Raw genomic sequence first — 18,539 nt, 5'->3', positions numbered from 1 at the left:
CTGCCCACTTGGTGATAACACACTGGTTGGGTCCATCAGATGCCGTAGCAGTGTGGAAGGAGAACATTTCCTCATGGTCCGTGTGGGGTGGAGTGTGGACAGAGATACGAGAGAATGGATTATTTGCTTATTTTATTTTGGGTGAAAGTGCTAAATTCACTCGTGATTAATCTATTGTGTGCTGACACCAACTCTCACAAGCAGAATTAAACTGAATTTAAATTCATTTCACCCTCTCTGCCCTTGAAGTTATTGCAATAACATTCAGACAAAACATTGCCACACACACTCACTAACACGTTCACTCACAACCGCTCAAATTCACATGAACCATTACAGCAGAGTACAGGCCCTTCAGCCCACAATGTAATGCTGATATACGTCTACACGTATTCACACACCCTCACATACACACACCGCTCGAGCACACACTCACTCTCAGCCACAAGTTCACACATACTCATTCTTTTACACCTCTCTCTCTCTCTCACACACACACCCCCCCCCACATGCTCACACAAACACTCACGTGCACCCATGCAGACACATGTTTATACACATGCACGCAGTTCCTATATATGTGGACACACACACACACAGCATGGGTACAGAGAGAAAAGGACATCTTGTTAATCATATAGAAGAAAAATAGCTGGCAGAATAGATCAACTAGGAAAAAAAACTAAGCCATCTCATCTCGTGCAAGTGGGGAACTGACAGTCTTTGTATATGTAAATGAAGAATTTAGACTAATGGAGTTGAACCATTTCTAATTTTGTGATGGAGAGCGGATTTTGATTGAAAGTAATTAAGCGAGCTTGCTGTAAAATTAATTAAAAGGCAAAGGAAGGATAAAGAGGGAGGGGGGGATTTTTTTATTGGATTGACAGTGATATGGCTCTGGCAGACTTAGGGGATGGTTTGGGGGGAGCAGTTGGTGGGGGTGACCTGAATCCTCTGCTCTCCCTCCTCCCACCTGAGAGATTTGGTCACTTTAATCTTCTTACATTAGCCAGTGTGCATTTGTTAGAAATAATCACAGAAATATGGACAGAAATTGTCAGCTTTCACATCTAATTTTCCTGACAGCCTCGTGTGTGGTGGTTTTTTTTTGCCGAAGCTCGCTGTAAAATGCATCTGACAGGACTCTAGACAGATTGTAACTTGCAGAGATATTAGCTAGGAAAAGCTTATTCCCACCACCGCCCCCCCCACCCCCCCGCCTCTCTGTCTCATCCAAAAATATGAGCTGAATTTCTAACCTTCTAATAGAAAATCTGCTAATTCTGGATCACATAAAACATCCTGGAACCCAGGGGAGTGAAGGGATTTGAGAAAAATTAGCATTTTTGAGCAGAAATACAAGCAACACTTTTCCTCATAATTCCCTGAATGGTTTTAATTTAAAGGACTTTAAGAATAAACATTAAGCAGCAATTTGTAACTTTTCCAGGGTTGGGGGGTAAATACCCCCGCTGTTTAGAATCTGTCAGAGCGAAGAACGTCAGTCAGTGGATCAGCACAAATCTGGAACGAGCAGGCATGTTCTCTTGAAAAGGGTGACTAAAAAAAATCACAAAATTCATAATCTCATTACAGTTCGAGATAATCCAGTGTCCCATTGTTTGCAAATCCCAGTGTTTCAGCTTCTGGTTCACAGGGGCCTTGCTTCTTGTGCTATTTAAACTCAGCAAGGCACCATCTCAAACTTTAATTCACTGGGCCCCTATCCCCTACAAATTCACCAGGTCCCGTTTCCCCATCCCCTATAAACTCATCGGGACCCCGTTCCCACATCCCCCTATAAACTCACCGGGACCCCATTCCCACTTCCCCTATAAACTCACCGGATCACCATTCCCACATTCCCTTTAAACTTTGGGGGGACCCTATTCCTACATTCCCTATAAACTCATAGGGACCCAATTCCCACATCCCCCTTAAACTTTTGGGGGACCCTGTTCCTACATCCCCTATAAACTCACAGGGACCCCATTCCCACATCCCCTATAAACTCACTGGGTCCCCATTCCCACTTCACCGGATCACCATTCCCACATTCCCTTTAAACTTTGGGGGGACCCTATTCCTACATTCCCTATAAACTCATAGGGACCCAATTCCCACATCCCCCTTAAACTTTTGGGGGACCCTGTTCCTACATCCCCTATAAACTCACTGGGTCCCCATTCCCACTTCACCGGATCACCATTCCCACATCCCCTTTAAACTTTTGGGGGACCCTGTTCCTACATCCCCTATAAACTCATAGGGACCCCATTCCCACATCCCCCTTAAACTCTCTGGGGACCCCATTCCCCCATCCCCTATAAACTCACTGGGACCCTGTTCCCCCATCCCCTATAATCACACCGGGACCCCATTCCCACTTCCCCTATAAACTCACCGGACCACCATTCCCACATCCCCTTTAAACTTTCGGGGGACCCTGTACCTACATCCCCTATGAACTCATAGGGACCCCATTCCCACATCCCCCTTAAACTCTCTGGGGACCCCATTCCCCCATCACCTATAAACTCACTGGGACCCCATTCCCCCATCCCCTATAAACTCACAGGGACCCCATTCCCACATCCCCTATAAGCTCACTGGGTCCCCATTCCCACTTCCCCTATAAACTCACCGGATCACCATTCCCACATCCCCTTTAAACTTTTGGGGGACCCTGTTCCTACATCCCCTATAAACTCATAGGGACCCAATTCCCACATCCCCCTTAAACTCTCTGGGGACCCTGTTCCCCCATCCCCTATAAACTCACAGGGACCCCATTCCCACATCCCCTATAAACTCCCTGGGACCTCATTACCCATACCCTTTAAACTCTCTGGGTCCCTGTTCCAACATCCCCTTTATACTCAGTGGGTGAATTTTCTGACACTTTGGGATCCCCAATGGGATCTAAACCTTCCCCCTCTTTAAAACCACCAGACCCATTGGAATATCTATTACACCACTATAGAACATCTACAAAACGGTGAATTATAAATATGTAGATGAATAAATAAGTGTAAGGTCTGAAAATTCAGTTGCCCTAGCACCACCAATGTCCAAGGATGCTGGATTATGGGAGTTTAAAATTTTAATAAGCTTTATCTTAAAATCTCACCTCAGATTCACAGCAAGCTATCAACAAATTTGAGGAAGATCTGGCTTTTTTAAATCCCTGCCCACATGACTAAAGACACTGCTGAAAATTTAGCTTGGTGTTAGAAAGAAATCCCACTGAATAATCTGAAAATGTACCGGATGCTTCAAGATCATTTTGCACTTAGTGTCCCTGCACCTCCCTTCAATCGTGTTAGAGGAAAATGTAAAAATTGATTATTTCACTATTTATGACATACCCCAAGATGCTTTACAGCCAGCGTTGTTTATCTTTCAAGAGTTGTTAAAAACATGATAACCAATTTTCCAAAAGGAAACTTTTGTTACCAATAACTCGTCTTAGTGACAAAAATCAGGGTCACATCTTGTCCTGATTATTGCAATATATACATCAGGAAAGAGGTATCGGTGCCACAAGACACACCACCAGGTTCAGGAACAGCTGCTCCCCTTCCACCATCAGACTCCTCAACAACAAACTCAGTCAGGGGCTCATTTAAGGACTCGTGCACTTTATTGATTTTTTCATCCCTCTGTATTGCACAGTTGGTTTACATTTTTTACTTGTTTACATGTGTACATTTTTTTTGAACTGCCATTAAGTGATAATTCTTCTTCACCTGCGGGAAAAAGAATCTCCGGGTTTTATGTGACAATAAATCTGATATAGTACCATCAGATGTTCCGCAAAGACCTGAGGGAATTGTTTAAAGGAGACCTTGTATTTTCAACCTGACTTTGGAAGGTCCCAGATGCATGTGTGGGGTCTGATTGTGTATACAAAATGTTGGAGGGTTGTGTCTTGATTGGCTATCGGCAGGTTGGGTTTGGATTGGCCGCGGGTAGGTTGGGTTTGGATTGGCTGTGGGCAGTTTGGGTTTGGAATGGTCGCGGGCAGGTTGGGTTTGGATTGGCCGCGGGCAGGTTGGGTTTGGATTGGCCGCGGGCAGGTTGGGATTGGATTGGCCACGGGCAGGTTGGGTTTGGATTGGCTATTGCCAGATTGGGTTTGGAATGGCCAGGGAGCACGTCAGATTTGAATTGTTCGGGTATGGTTGGGTTCGACAGTGAATTAAGGTAAAGTTTGGTCTGAAACATCTACCTGTCATAAACTTTGGAAAATTTCTCTTTATTCTCATTTAAAAAGGGACATTCTGCAGTTTTGTTTGGAGGTCGTGGCCACAATGAGTTTAGTGTGCAATTGTCAGCATCACTCCACAGGGATAGGTGTGAATACTTTTCTCTGTTTACACACCAGTCCTTAAATCCTGGGTTTAGTGGTAACCAACAATCGCCTAAACCTCACTTACCTAGCTGGGAGAGGGGACCTCCTCTAAGATCTTCCTGCACTTGGAGTTGCATTTCCAATGTAAACTGTCTTCAAAGCAGCTGACATGCTGAGCAAACATTCACCATTTTGTGGGCGATGGGTTTTTGCAGAGAATACTTAGGAAAGATTGAAATCTGGTCAATGTTCATCCTGCCCAGCTGTGTAACAGAGAACTCTGTGATCTGATGGATCCATACATATTCTCTGCTGGATCTGCTGGAAACATTGGTCTTCCAGTACTGCAAGATGCCAACTGGCACATTCCAGGTTGCAGGAATACATGCTAAGGGACACTCTGAAGTGTAGGACATAGGAGTCTGCAGATGCTGAAATATGAAGCTCAGTACAATCTTCTGGAGGAACTCAGTAGGTCAAGCAGCATCAGTGGGAGAAAATGAATGGTCAACGTTTAGGGCCACAACCTTGGCAAACGCTTTCGGCCTGAAAGGTTGACCATTTCTTATCTCCCATGACCTGTGGAGTTCCTTTAGCAGATTGTAATGAAATCAATGCAGTGTATGCATGTGGAGAAGGACTGCAATCTCAGGCCCCGCCACCACTGGACACTGAGGAACTTGGTCCTGTCCAACAGCCCCGCAAACACGAGCAAGTATATTGTTCAGAGGCCACCTGGATGGGTGATGTTGGTGCCTTAAGGATAGAATGGATTAACTTGATGGCATTATAATTGACAATGCTATGAATGTTTCAAATGGGTGACACGGGGAATATAAAGTAAGTCATGTCTTGTTTTGTACTTCTTGCACACCAGTTTATTTAGACATACAGCCCAGTAACAGGCCCTTCCAGCCCACGAGCCCGTACTGCCTAATTAACTCCTGTACCTTTTGAAAGATGGGAGGAAATCCACACAGACACGGGAAGTATGTACAAATTCCTTACAGACAGCACCAAACTTGAAGCAAGGCCGCTGACACTCTAATAACATTGCGATAATTGCTTTTTTTTGTTTTGAAATTTAATAAAAAGTTGGTCCAATACGTACGAGGCATTGTGCAATAAGCACCACATGGTTTGTTTGTGAATGAGCCGACATCTGATGCTCTCTCGAACAAGAGGTGATGAGGATATAAACACCTGATAAACTTGGGGCACATCCATTGAAGCGGAGAGCGTTAATGGGAGATCTAATCAGAAGTGTTCAAAATTAGATAAGGGTTTGTCCGGAGTGAAGGATTATTTTCACTGGTCAATGAATTAAAAAGAGGGATTAACCCAGCATTAGTGCCAGAAACATAAAGAGGGAGGTTTGAAGGAATTTGTCATGCACAAGGTTATCGGAATGAGGAGACAAGTGACTACTGAAGCCAATTCAATCAGTGTGTTTATAATGGGAGTTGGATAAACAATTGAAAAAAGATTGAAGGCTGCAGGGGAATTTTGAACAGGAGGGAGTGGTACTGGCATGGAACTACAAGTGACAGATACACACCAGACCTGTCTGCACTACCTACTCCCCTCCTGTACGTGACTTTCTGAACAATGAAATACCATTTGTGTTTGCGAAACAAACTGAGAACCGAAGATATCTTCATTTATCAAGATGTTTTCTGGCTCCTCGTAGCCGCTTAAGTACTTTTTTATTAAGTGCTGTCACTTTGTATCATCATAGTCAAATCAGATGAAGTTTATTGTCATCTGATTGTACAAGTACAACCCGATGAAACAGCGACCTCCAGTCCTCGGTGCAAAATGTGCAGACACACAACCAGACAGAACACACATACAGACAATAAAGATGCAGGACAAGTATTGTAGCTATAAAAATAAATATTGTTTTTCCACAAATGAGAGTCTCAGATGGTCAGTGTGAGCAATTCCTTTAGACGTTCAGCAATCTCACTACCTGTGGGAAGAAGCTGTTCCTCAGCCTGGCAGTGCTAGCTCTGATACTCCTGGATCTCTACCCTGACAGGAGAAGCTGAAAGATGGGGTCCTCATGATCTTATGCACCGTCTTCAGACAAGGAGCCCGGTAGATCACGTCGATGGGGAAGAGGGAGTGATCCTCTCTGCCACTCTTATGGTCCTGTGGATTGACCTCCAATCCATTTCTCTGCAGTAGCCGGACCACACGGTGATGCAGCCAGCCAGGACACTCTCGATAGAGCTCCATAGAAGGTTGGCATAATGGTGGCTGGTAGCCTTGACTGCTTCACTCTTCTCAGGAAGTGCAGTGGCTGTTGCACCTTCCTGGCAAGTGAGGATTTGTTGAGTGTCCACGAAAGTTCACTAGTTAAGTACAGAGAGGTAGGAAGCAAGTTCTCCACTCTCGGGCCCCACCAACTCTTCCAGTGATATCAGTCCTCTGATATCAGTCCAACGTATCAGACTCCACCAACTCTGGAGGGACCTTGTTTCAATGATGTTGGTTGAGGCAGAAATATGAGCCTGGGAGAAGACCTGGCTTTTCTTTTAAAATGTTACCTATGTCCAGAGGGCCCCTCTGGGGCCAACAATGATGTATCAGGACCCCTGCCCACACCACCTCTTGGGTTTTGGGGTGAAGATGGCGGAAGGTAGTTGGGAAAAGTGGAAGAAGGTAGATGTTTAATCCTAGCTGTGATGTAATGTCATTGAAATAGACATGTATTCATTAGATTGATATGGACCACTCTGAATGACATCAGCAACCAAGAAATTTGGTCCAAAGTTCTTCTTTAAGCTGGAGGAGTTAGGTAGCACAGTGGCAAAGTTAAGCCAGCATCCTGACCTAATACTGTAGACATTAGAGTTCAAATGCCTCATTACAACTGTAGAGCTTCAGGGCAGTTAATTAAATTCATTTTTTAAAATTTAAATTTAGACATACACCACAGTAATGGGTCCTTCCAGCCCACAAGCCAGTTCTGCCCAAATACAGTAATTAACCTACAACCCATGTACATTTTGAAGGGTGGAAGAAAATCAGAGTGTCCGGACGAAACCCATACAAACTCCTTACAGACAGCGCGGGATTTGAACCAGGGTCACTGGGACTGTAATAGCATTGTGCTAACCACTACATGAACTCGGCCGGCTGAAATCTGGAACAAAAAGCTAGTCCCAGAAGTGGTATTAAAAGCCGACCTGTTTTGCCAGTGTCCTCCCAAGACAGGAAATCTGTCGACCTTACCCATTCGGGTCTGAGTGTTACTCCAGACCTTCAGCAATATGGCTGGCTCACCATTGGCCCAAGGGGAAGTTCCAGATAGCCAATCCTGTGAATCATTGTAAAAGAAGTGCTCGGTTAAATATCTGACCAGCACAAGAAGATGATTTACATCAAACTGTCAAATTCTGACGGGTGGATCTAAGAGGGCTATGATTCACAAATGACCACACCAAGTGCTCAGTTCAATGTACGTCTGTGCTTCAGGCAGGGTTGACTCTTCCCCCTGTGTTGGACTGCGTTCCAGCGCCAGTGCAGTTGTGATGAAAATGCCTTGTTCTCTCTGCAGCTCGCACTGAAGAATCTCTGATTGCAGTGGCTGAAGTCTTTCTGGCCGATGCCAGGTGAAATAAACCAGGATTTCGGCTAATTTCAGAAGTCATCGGTGAGCAGGTAACTCACACTGGGCTGTTTATTATTGCTTCCCCTTGTCTGACATTCTACTGTCCACAGCAGCTGAACCATACAGTACAGAGACAGGCCCTTTGGCCCTTCTAGTTTGTGCCAAACTATTTTTTTGCTTAGTCCCACAGACCCTAGTCCCACAGACTCACAGCCATCCATACCTCTCCGATTCAAGTACCTGTCCAAATTCTTCTTAAATATTAAAATTTAGCCTGCATTCGCCACTTCCGCTAACAGCTCGTTCCACACCCCACCCACTCTCTGTGTGAAGGAGTTCCCCCTCATGTTCCCTCCAAACCTTTCCTCTTTCACCCTTAACCCATATCCTTTGGTTTGTATCTCACCTACCTTCAGTGGGAAAAGCCTATTTGCCTTTATTCTGTTTATCCCCCTCATAATTTTAAATACCTCTATCAAATCTCCCCTCATTCTTCTATGCTTCAGAGAATAAATTCCTAAGCTGTTTATCTGTTCCTGCAACTCAGTTCCTGAAGTCCAGGCAACATTCTGGTAAATCTTCTCTGCAAGCTTTCAATCTTATTGATATCTTTCCTGTAGTTAGGTGACCAAAGCTGCACATAATACTCCAAATTTGACCCTATCAATGTCTTATACAACTTTACCGTAACATCCCAGCTCTGCGTTCAATCCTTTGATTTATAAAGGCCAATGTGCTAAAAGTTCTCTTTATGTCCCTATCCACCTGTGATGCCACCTTCAGGGAATTATGTATCTGTATTCCCAGGTCCTTCTGTTCTACTGCACTCCTCAGAGCCTTACCATTTATCATATATGTCCTTTCATAGTTTGTCCTTCCAAAATGCAGCACCTCACACTTGTCTGCATTACATTCCACAATATTACTTCTGAATACAAATGATAGGATGCATTGGTTCATTTACCCTTGCATTCAGCAATCTCCAGGACCCACATCAACCAGCTAGTGATTGTGGTTCTTTATCCTAACTTTAGACTGAAACTATTAGCAAATACATGATCACAGTTAAATGTAAAAAGCCTCTTGGGGAAAAGAAATGATGTCTTGACAATACTTGAATTTTGGTAGTGTTGGCCAATTGTTGTAGAAGTTCAACCTGTAGGTGACAGGTAAATATTGCCTGAAATTTATAGATTTGATGTCTTCTTGTGAGAGTGGGACTTTTGTGGAGAATCTATATAGAGAAATGGTGTAATTTGGCAAGGAATGACTGCTGTATCTTAGACATTGCAATATGCAAGATAGAGAATGGTACAGCCCAAATGAGGGTAAATGGGATTAGCGTTGATGACCAAATAGGGGAATTAAGAGTTTCAGGAAACAGGTGAGTAAGTGAAACTGAGTCCAAGGCCAGATCAGTCACACTCTTATTGAATGGTGGAGATGACTGACTCCTGCTACTATTCATGAAAGACCCTTTCCTTGCTGTACGAGTCCCTGATAGGCAGATATGTCATTTAGTCCATAGCTGTTCACTGGCACTACTGCAGCCCTGACTGCAAGGCCGATTAATGGCAAGGATACAGTTGGACAGCGCACTTTAATTCTACGTATACTGGCTGATCCTCTGAATGTTTGTCTGTATTTATATATTGGGACGCAGCTGGAGATTAACCCATTGACAAGGCACAGCATAAGACTGAGTGACCAGCTACCTTTTGATTGTCGTGGGTTTTCTCAAGCCAAACAAACCTGCCAGGTGGATGTTCCAGATTATCATGCAAAATTGACTTCATTCAAAGCTTCCAGCATCAGGCATGTTGCCTGAGCATCTTCTGACGTCCTGCAGAAGGATGTAGAAATTTCAACTACAACAGTGTTGTGGTTATGTTGTTGATTTGTATCCAGTAGCATAGACTTTTGATTTGGTGGCACAAGTTCAAATCTCACCAAAACCACAAGCTTTGGAAAACAATAGCTACTAGTCTTGGCACTGGTGACCACAAAACTACTGGATTGATTCAGAAACCCCACTAGCTCACCAATGTACTTCAAGTAGGAAATCTGCCACCTTTACCCAAGTTGGGATGGATGTGTTTCCAAGGGCCAGTTTCTGAGATAGTGTAGTTAACTCTGAAATACCCTCTGAAGTGGCCCAGCAAACCACTCAGTTGGACCACTCCCTACACCTGAAGGACCACAGCTATCCGAGAAGCCGATTTCACCACCATCTTTTCTAGATCAGTTCGTGTTAAGTATCAAGAGCCAGAGAAGCCCAGATCTTCCATAATGAGGGTATTATTTTTAAATAGACACATCTGTAGTGTAGACCACAAAACCAGTGTATCATTAGTCCTTGTCTGGTTACTGTGGTTTTCCAAGGAAGGGAATCTACTAAACTTATTCCTTGCATGTAACTCCATGCCTACAGAAGCAATGAGCTCTTCTGTCTAAGAAGGTGCTCAGATTAGGGGTGATTAGGCACGTGAGTAAGTAGATGAAGGAAGTTGTCCAATCAACCTCTGCCTTCTGAGAAGATTATTCCTTGTTGCGTCTCAGGATCCCAAAGCTAAATGTAGTTTATGGAATGACCACAGCATTGACTAGTTCTTTTGCCTCAGTACATTGGTGCATTAAAACCTTGCTTTTGAAGAAACTGTCCATAAGATTTCATATGATGACAGCAAGGTTCAACTTAGCCAATTTCATCATGAGAATTGCCGCAATAGATTTTACTTCTGAAACTGGAGGCATTGGGGAGGGGAGTAACTTTTGTGCGTGTACATGTGTGCACGTGTGTGTATATGCATATGTGAGTTTTGTATGTGAATGTACAGCATGTCTACAGGTGTGTATGTGAGTGAGAGAGAATCCATACATGAGTTCTGCATATTGTTTGTGAATGGATAGCATGTGTGTATGTCTACAGGTGTTGTGTGTCTCAGGGTCAGTTTGTGTGGTAATGAAAATCAGTGGTGTATTTTCCCTGATGCATTGCACGCTCAAATAGTTTGTTCAGCCTTACACATGAGAGTCTACACCAGAATGTTTGCAAAGATTCAGAAAGCTGTTCAAAAGTGTGAACAGAATTTGTGAAAGCATGCTGGACTGTTCAGTCATGGCTGGATAGCTGGGAGTGTCAATGTTCATAAGCTGAGTAGCTCCTTCCAAGATCATCTCAGCCTATCCAGTCACTAATGATCATTGTCTTTGATCAGCTGTAGCAACTTCTCTTCCATCAACCAGATGAAAAGGTCTTGCCCTGATTCAATCAGATCAGTGCATGAATACATGTCAGAGAATCGCTGGCTCAAGTGGCACAGGGTGTAGGAACTGGAGCCTCTAATACCATCGGGCTGCTGGTCTTGGGATATCGTCCCACTGGTAAACTAAAGAGCGCACAGATCAGGGAAAAGGGAATGATTACATGAAAATGGGAACTCAAAAGCAATTGAAATTGAGTGGCAGATACTTCAGGGGTTGTGCGAATGCCTGAATCAAACAAAATCAAGTGGAGCATTGATTGAATCAAAGAAATGAATGAATGAAATAAAAAAAAAGCAATCATCACCTGTGCATTTGAGATGACTAATGCAAGTGAACTGGTTGGTGGAGTGGGTTAGTGTTTTGCTCTTTCGCATCTGGAATCCTGCCAGACTAATGTGATGGGGATTTTGCTTTGTGACGGCACATTCTTCACTTGTCTGAATGAGCGCAGTTCAGAGCATTGAAGCTCAACACCATCCAGCCCAAAGCTCCATCCACCAACCCTGTACTGTCATTTCCTCTCCCACCAGCACTCTGTGGCCACCCTTTGACCTCTGTCATCCTCCTGGGAGTTTAGGAACACCTTTTAGGGCAGCAGAATGGTTAGCACAATGTTGTTACAGCGCCAATAATTGGGACCGGGATTCAAATACCACGCTGTCTGTAAGGAGTTTGTGTGGTCTCCCTCTGTCTTCGTGGGTTTTCCCCAGGGTTTCTAGTTTCCTCCCACCCTTTAAAACGTGCTGGGGGTTGTAGGTCAATTGGGTGCAATTGGGAAGCACAGGCTCATGGGCTGAAAGGTCCTGATATATGTCTAAATCATTATCAGGTTCCTCTTGCAAGTTGTACATCATCCTGACACTGGTATATAACTGTCCCTTTATTGGCACTGTTCTGAACTGTGGAACAGCATTGTGGGAACTAGTCCACCAGAGGGATCACAACAGATCAGAACCACCATCTCATGAACAGTGTAGTGCACACAATAAATGCTGGCCTTCCCAACGATTCCTGAGTTCCAGGAAAAGTAAATCTCTGTCTCAGAAGCCGGGTTGGTCTGGAAAATTGCAGAGAGCTATGAACGCAGCCCAGACCATCACATAAACTTCCCTCCCATCTGTCAACTCCATCTAACTGGGTTTAGACCAGTGGTTCTCAACCTTTATTTTACCACTCACATGTCATCTTAAGTAATCCCTTATTAACCAGAGAGCACCTGTGGCATAGGATGCAGTAGGTGCTCTCTGGTTAGTAAGGGATTACTTTAAAACAGGGTTGGCCAGCCTTTTTTAATTCATACAGCACGGGAACAGGCCATTTCATCCCACAAGTAAGTACCGGGGGTGTAGGTTATGATAATTGGGCAGCATGGACTCGTGGGCCAAAATGGCCTGTACCATGCTGTCAGTCTAAATTAAAAATTAAGAGGTTGGCCACCCTTGCTATGTGTGAGTGGGGAAAAAAGGTAGAGAACCATTGGTTTAGACCATTGTGAGACAGATTAGTTTTACCCCACTGACGATATGTGTTGTTGCAATAGTAGCAATAGTTAATCCTGCCTTCGGAAAGCAGCCAACATATTGAAGGGTTCGTCCCACCCCAGGCACATTCCCTTCTCCCTCCTTCCGTTGGGAAGAAGATTGCTGAGTTTAAAATCACTTACCACCAGATTCAAGGGCACTCTCTTTCTTTCCGTTATTAAACTCCTGAATGATCCTCACACATAAAATAAACTTGCCCTTGTCCTGTACTAATTGATCTCTCTCTGCAACCCTGCATTCTGTACTCTTTTTATTGCTGTATTTATGTACGAGCTGCCCTACACACAACAAACTGCAATGCACCCCGATACACACAAAGGTATCCACCCTGCCTTGGCCAGGGCAAGTGCAAGTGAATCCAAGAGCAATCAGACTTCTCGTGACACCCAGTATTTCAAGCCATCCTGGGCCAAAATCACATGCTGCTGTGTGGAGCCAGATGTTGGTCCCTGACATTAACCTTCATTCGACCCCCTGTAAAAATTGGACACAGCAAGATCCAATCTCTGGCTGCTGGTGGGGGGAGTAGATAAGATTCATCCTCAGTGATAATATGACACTCTGCCATCAGCCAAGCATCAAAGCCCCACAGTATAAATTTCAAAAATTATATTGGATGAGTGTTGACTCCTCAGTCGTGCTGATGCCTGGTCTCTCTGAATACAGAGCACATTGCATTTTCTTTAGCCATAAATAAGCACAGAGCTGAAATTGGAAATTTTTGAAATGAAGATTAAATGGGATTCCGGGGTGAAATGTCAGGGTTCCATGTCGAGGTATATTTTAGGTGTCCTTCCTGCAAAACCTGTAATTGAATTTACGCTGTCTTGCCACCAAAAGAATTTTTTTTAAAAATTAGATTAAATAAAACTGAGTTCAGCTCATTTTTGCCCAGACAAGTGCAGCAAAGGATCAATTTTCCAAATCTTGGAGTAAAAGTTTGAAGTGCAAAGAATTTGCCAGCAGGGGATCACATTCTCTCCTCATTATCCACAGACTGTGAAGGCGAGATGGCTTCTAATTTATTATCGTTTATTTCCTGCTCGTTTTAGTTGCATCAACAATGTGACGAAGGTTATTAAAAATTAATATTCTTAATTGGAGTTGGGAGGGCTTGGCACATACATCACTATCTCAGATACAATTATATTTTGTTGATCCAACATGTTCTGTGAGATGAGGGACCTCCAGTGAGTTTAGAGAGATGCAAGCATAGAGGGAGGGGTGCTCCCTCCTGTCCTGGATAATGGGAATCAGTGCCCATCTCCTGTCTGCCTGCAGTAAAGCACTAGGCACATTCTAAAGGGGTCAATGAGTCATTAGTGGCAAAGTGATGGATGTGGTTACCCCTGGACAAGTCAGTTCTACAGCTTGCACCTACACCCTGCCGGAAACCACAAATCTAATGGAGGCCATATTCAACCCTACCCTACACCATGTTGCTGAATCCATACCCACTCTCCATCCCTGGACCTCCATATCCCTGTACCATCCACACCACCCATACCCTTGAAACCATTCCCCCTCACATTTCACCCATACCCTGAACTCTTTATGACCCTATACCCTCCTCCACATGACCCATACCCCTGAATCCATACCCCAACCCTCTGCCTCCATACTTCTGTATAATCCACACGCCCATACCCCTGAATCCATACCCCAACCCCTGTACCTTCATGTCCCTGTACGATTCACACCACCCATTCCCCTGAATCCATACCCCAATCCCTTTACCTTTCATAACCCTGCTCCATCCACACTGCCCATACGCCTGAATCCATACCCCTTCTCCAACTCCTGTATCCTTCGTAACCCTGTACCACCCATACCCTTGAAACCATACCCTGCACCCTTTATGACCCTATACCCTCCTCCACACGACCCATACCCCTAAAATGATATCTCCTCTCCAACCCCTGTGCCTTGCATACCTTGCACTATAGAGCTGCATCCATACCCCCTTTCACTACGCCCATTGCCTCCATGCTCTGAACATTGTACCCTCTACTACCCAGACCCATAGAATCCATATCCCCTCACCTACCCCCATATCTTCTCTGTCTGCATTACTTCCATATCACTGACCCGCCACATCCCAGTGGATCTATGCCCCCTCTCCCTACCTGTACCCTCCATAACCTTGTACCCTATAACTCCTGTACTCTCCACAGCCCCCAGACTTTTGTACTCCCTCCCCCCAACCCCATAGCTTGTGCTGCCTCAATAACCATCATTTGGGTTCACCATCTGACTCCACCCTGTATCTGTGGACCATGTCCCTATCCATATCCTTGGACTGTCAAACTTCCCACATTGGCCACATTGTCCTTGATAGTCCAAATCCCTCTGTAGCCCTTGACATTATATTCCCAATCTTTCTCCCCACCTCTGGCTGACCAGTTTAGAAAGAGGAATTGACAAACCAAGATCAAGTGCAAACCAAACACCTGAACACCATGCAATAGCTGGAGCTGATCAACCCCATGAATCAGATCCCAGCTCTGCAGTCATCCCGCACCCACTTGTGAGCTGGAGGAGCAGCCTCCACTTGCGTCCTTGTCTTTGGTGATGGGGGAGCTCAGCATGTCAGTGCCAAAGGGAAAGCATTTGCAAGGATCTTTACTGGATGATCCCCCAGTGTGATTGATGACTGTCTTCAACCAAGTTGATTCAGTCCACCTGATATCATGAAATGGCAGAAGGGAAAGGGGGTGCGAAGGTTGTTGGCCCTGACAATATTCCAGCAATGAAACTTAAGATCTGTGCTCCGGAACCTGCCACACCTTTGGCCAAACTATTCCAGTTTAGATACAACACTGGCATCTCCCCAACCATGTGGAAAGTTGTCCACAAACCCAATCCAGTTACCTCCCCATTAGTCTAACCATCAATAAAAGATGGAAGGGGTAATGGAATAAGCTATCAGACTGCACTCACCTAACAACAACCTACTGACAGGTGCTCAGCTTGGGGTCCGCAGTGACACTCATTTCCTTACCTCATCACAGCCTTGAGCCAAGTAACGAAAACTACCCTTGATATCCAGGCAGTATTTTGTCAAACAGAGCATCAAGGAGCCCTTAGCTAATACCTTAAATGGTCGGGAGGGGGGAGGTAGGGAGGGTGGGATGGGAGGAGGGAGGGGGGGGAGAAAATGGCACTGTATATGTGTGAAAAGGAAAAAGTGTGTACCATGGTTAATGAGATTTATGGTGTGAAAAATAAAAAAATTTTAAAAAAAAAGGAGCCCTTAGCTAAACTGGAGTCCAGTGGAAATCAGAGGGAAATCTCTCGGCTGCTGGAATCGTACCTAGCACAATGGTGGTTGGAGGTTAGTAATGAGACATCCCTGCAGGAGTTCCTAAGGGTCCAGCCACTTTCTGCTGCTTCATCAATGACCTTCCCTCAGAAGTAGGATGTTCGCAAATGACTGTACAACATTCATCACTCTTTGTTACTTCTCTAATAATGAAGCAATCCACTTCCAAGTGCATCAAGACGAGGGAAACATCCAGGCCTGGGCTGAGATGTGACACCACACAGGTGATGATGATGTCCAGCTGGAGAAGATTCTGCTATCTGTCCCCAAGAGCCAGCATTCACCATCACTGGCAATGTGTTTCAGGGTTACCAGTGACCAGAAACCAGAGTGGTTACAAGAGCAGGTCAGAGGGTGAGAATCCTGCAGCAAGTAACTCCCCAGGGCCTGTCCACCACCATTTCCAAGGCTCATGTCAGGAGTGCAATGGAATATTTTCCTCTTGCCTGCTTGAGTGCAACTTCGACAAGCTCGACACCATCCAGGACAAAGCAGCCATTCACTCATTCCACCACCCCAGGAGCAGCAGGGTGTACTATCCACAGGATGTGTTGCAGAAACTCAACAAGACTCCTAAGACAGTATCTTCCAAGTCCATGACCTCTGTGAGCTGGAAGGACATGATAGAAAGACCACCAGCTAGAAGATGCTCTCCAACCTAAGCACCATATTTCCATCCCTTCACCATTGCATAACTCTTTCCCAGGTTTATCCACACCTCAAGAACTGTAATTCTTTATGGATCAAGAAGGCTGCTCCCCACCTCTTTACTAAGGGCAGTTAGAGCTGGGTGTGGCTCAGCCCCTATCCCTGACATGAATAAAAAAAACATGCCCCCGTATTCTGAGATACACTTTATAACGTCCCTGCCACCCCAGTCTCTCTATCATCTGTACCTCCCTCTATTTCTATCTCTATCTCCCCATTGGATCTTCCCAACAGATAAAGCAACCATATAAATTTTATTAAAGGGCAGAGCATTTATAAATGTTGTTTCATTATGTATGCCTTACTGAACAGTAACTAATGCTGACAATCCGCAGTTCATGGAACGGAGCCTCAGACGGGGCAAGTAACCAATGGCTATTGCCTCCCAAAGTGACGAAGAAGAGGTAACCAGAGCCCACTCCAGTGTGGTAACAGGAGCTGGGCTTAGTCTACCTACCTCCCTGTGGGGTGCTGTACCTGGGCATCACAAGAGCCCTCTGAAATGACTAAGCAAGCCATTGAGGACGAGAGTGATCAGGGATGGCAATAAATGCCCACATCTTGTCAATGAGTGTAAATGTCCTGCCAATAGAACTGGGGATAAAATGGAGAAATCTTTTATCCAGATCAACCTTAACTGCAGAAAACATGATTCTATTTGCAGCATGGTATTATTGGGCTACTAGACAGAACTTTGTCTTTATATACATCAATATTGTCTCTGTTCTGGACTGTACCTTGAATATTTGCTAACTGCCTTGGGCCCAAGTTATGATCAGGCCAATGTCACAGTTCTTTCATGAAGAATTGTACCTTTTGAGGCGGGGGTTAAGAGCCTCATAGAAAAATGAAGCCCCATTGCACATTGTACCGAGGGAAATTAAGGCTTTTTAATTTTTAAATTTTTAAAATTTACAACATGGTGGAAGCTGATTCTGACAATTGAGACCCATGCTGCCCAATTAACCTACAACCCCATATGCTTTGGAGGGTGGAAGGTAATCGGAGCACCTGGAGGAAGCCCACGCACCTGGAGGAAGCCCACCTGGAGGAAGCCTTCTTCCAGACAGTGCTGGATTCGAACCTAGGTCGCTGGCGCAGTAATGGAGTTGTGCTAACTGTGCTGGCCATGAAGATGTTCCTGTTGCTACTTTCTGTGGGGATTTGATGCATGCTTGTGCCTGGCCCATTGCCAGTACACCCAATGAGGCGTGGAGCTGGCGAGAGCTGATCCTTTCCCTTCTTCTCCACATAGGGAAAGTGCAACAGCTGTGTGCAACCTGTGGTTCCTACAAAACTGTCACAATTAAAACCTCCAGCTGCCTTGACTTTCAAGTTCATTGGAAACAAACTCCACGTTGGGCTGGATATGGATTCTCTGAGTTCTTTTGCCCTTAAACTGGGTGCAGCGGCCTGCTACACCACCAGATCACTGCTGTCAACTTAAACCTTCCTCAGTCTCCCAAACATTCTCCTCATTTCTCTCCCTCTTTAAAGTGCTCCTTAATGCCCAACGCATTGACTTCGCTTTTGGTCAGCTACCTTAATAATGAAAAATCATTGGGGGGGTGGTATGATTAGTGTAGCAGTTAGCTTAACACTGCTACAGCACCAGTGACCTGGGTTCGAAACCAGCACTGCCTGCAAGGAGTTTGTATGTTCTCCCCATGCTCCAGTTTGCTCCCACCCTCCAAAATCATTCAGAGTTGTAGCTTAATTGGGTGG

At 44.9% G+C, this 18,539-nt stretch overlaps 1 protein-coding gene across 4 annotated transcripts in view; it reads left to right on the top strand.

The window, feature by feature from the left end:
* The window catches only part of casz1 (castor zinc finger 1), a 360,461-nt gene that overhangs the window by 215,849 nt on the left and 126,073 nt on the right, over positions 1-18,539 (top strand). For all 4 annotated transcript variants that reach the window (XM_069918493.1, XM_069918491.1, XM_069918492.1 and 1 more), the window contains exon 3: positions 7,923-8,026. The gene's annotated coding sequence lies outside the window, so the exon portion shown is untranslated. The remainder of the gene's footprint in view (positions 1-7,922; positions 8,027-18,539) is intronic.

The sequence above is a fragment of the Narcine bancroftii genome, chromosome 2 (assembly GCF_036971445.1).
Source record: "Narcine bancroftii isolate sNarBan1 chromosome 2, sNarBan1.hap1, whole genome shotgun sequence".
Lineage (NCBI taxonomy): Eukaryota > Metazoa > Chordata > Chondrichthyes > Torpediniformes > Narcinidae > Narcine > Narcine bancroftii.
Note: the sequence above shows the minus strand (reverse complement) of the source record. Positions and strands in the feature narration are given on the sequence as shown.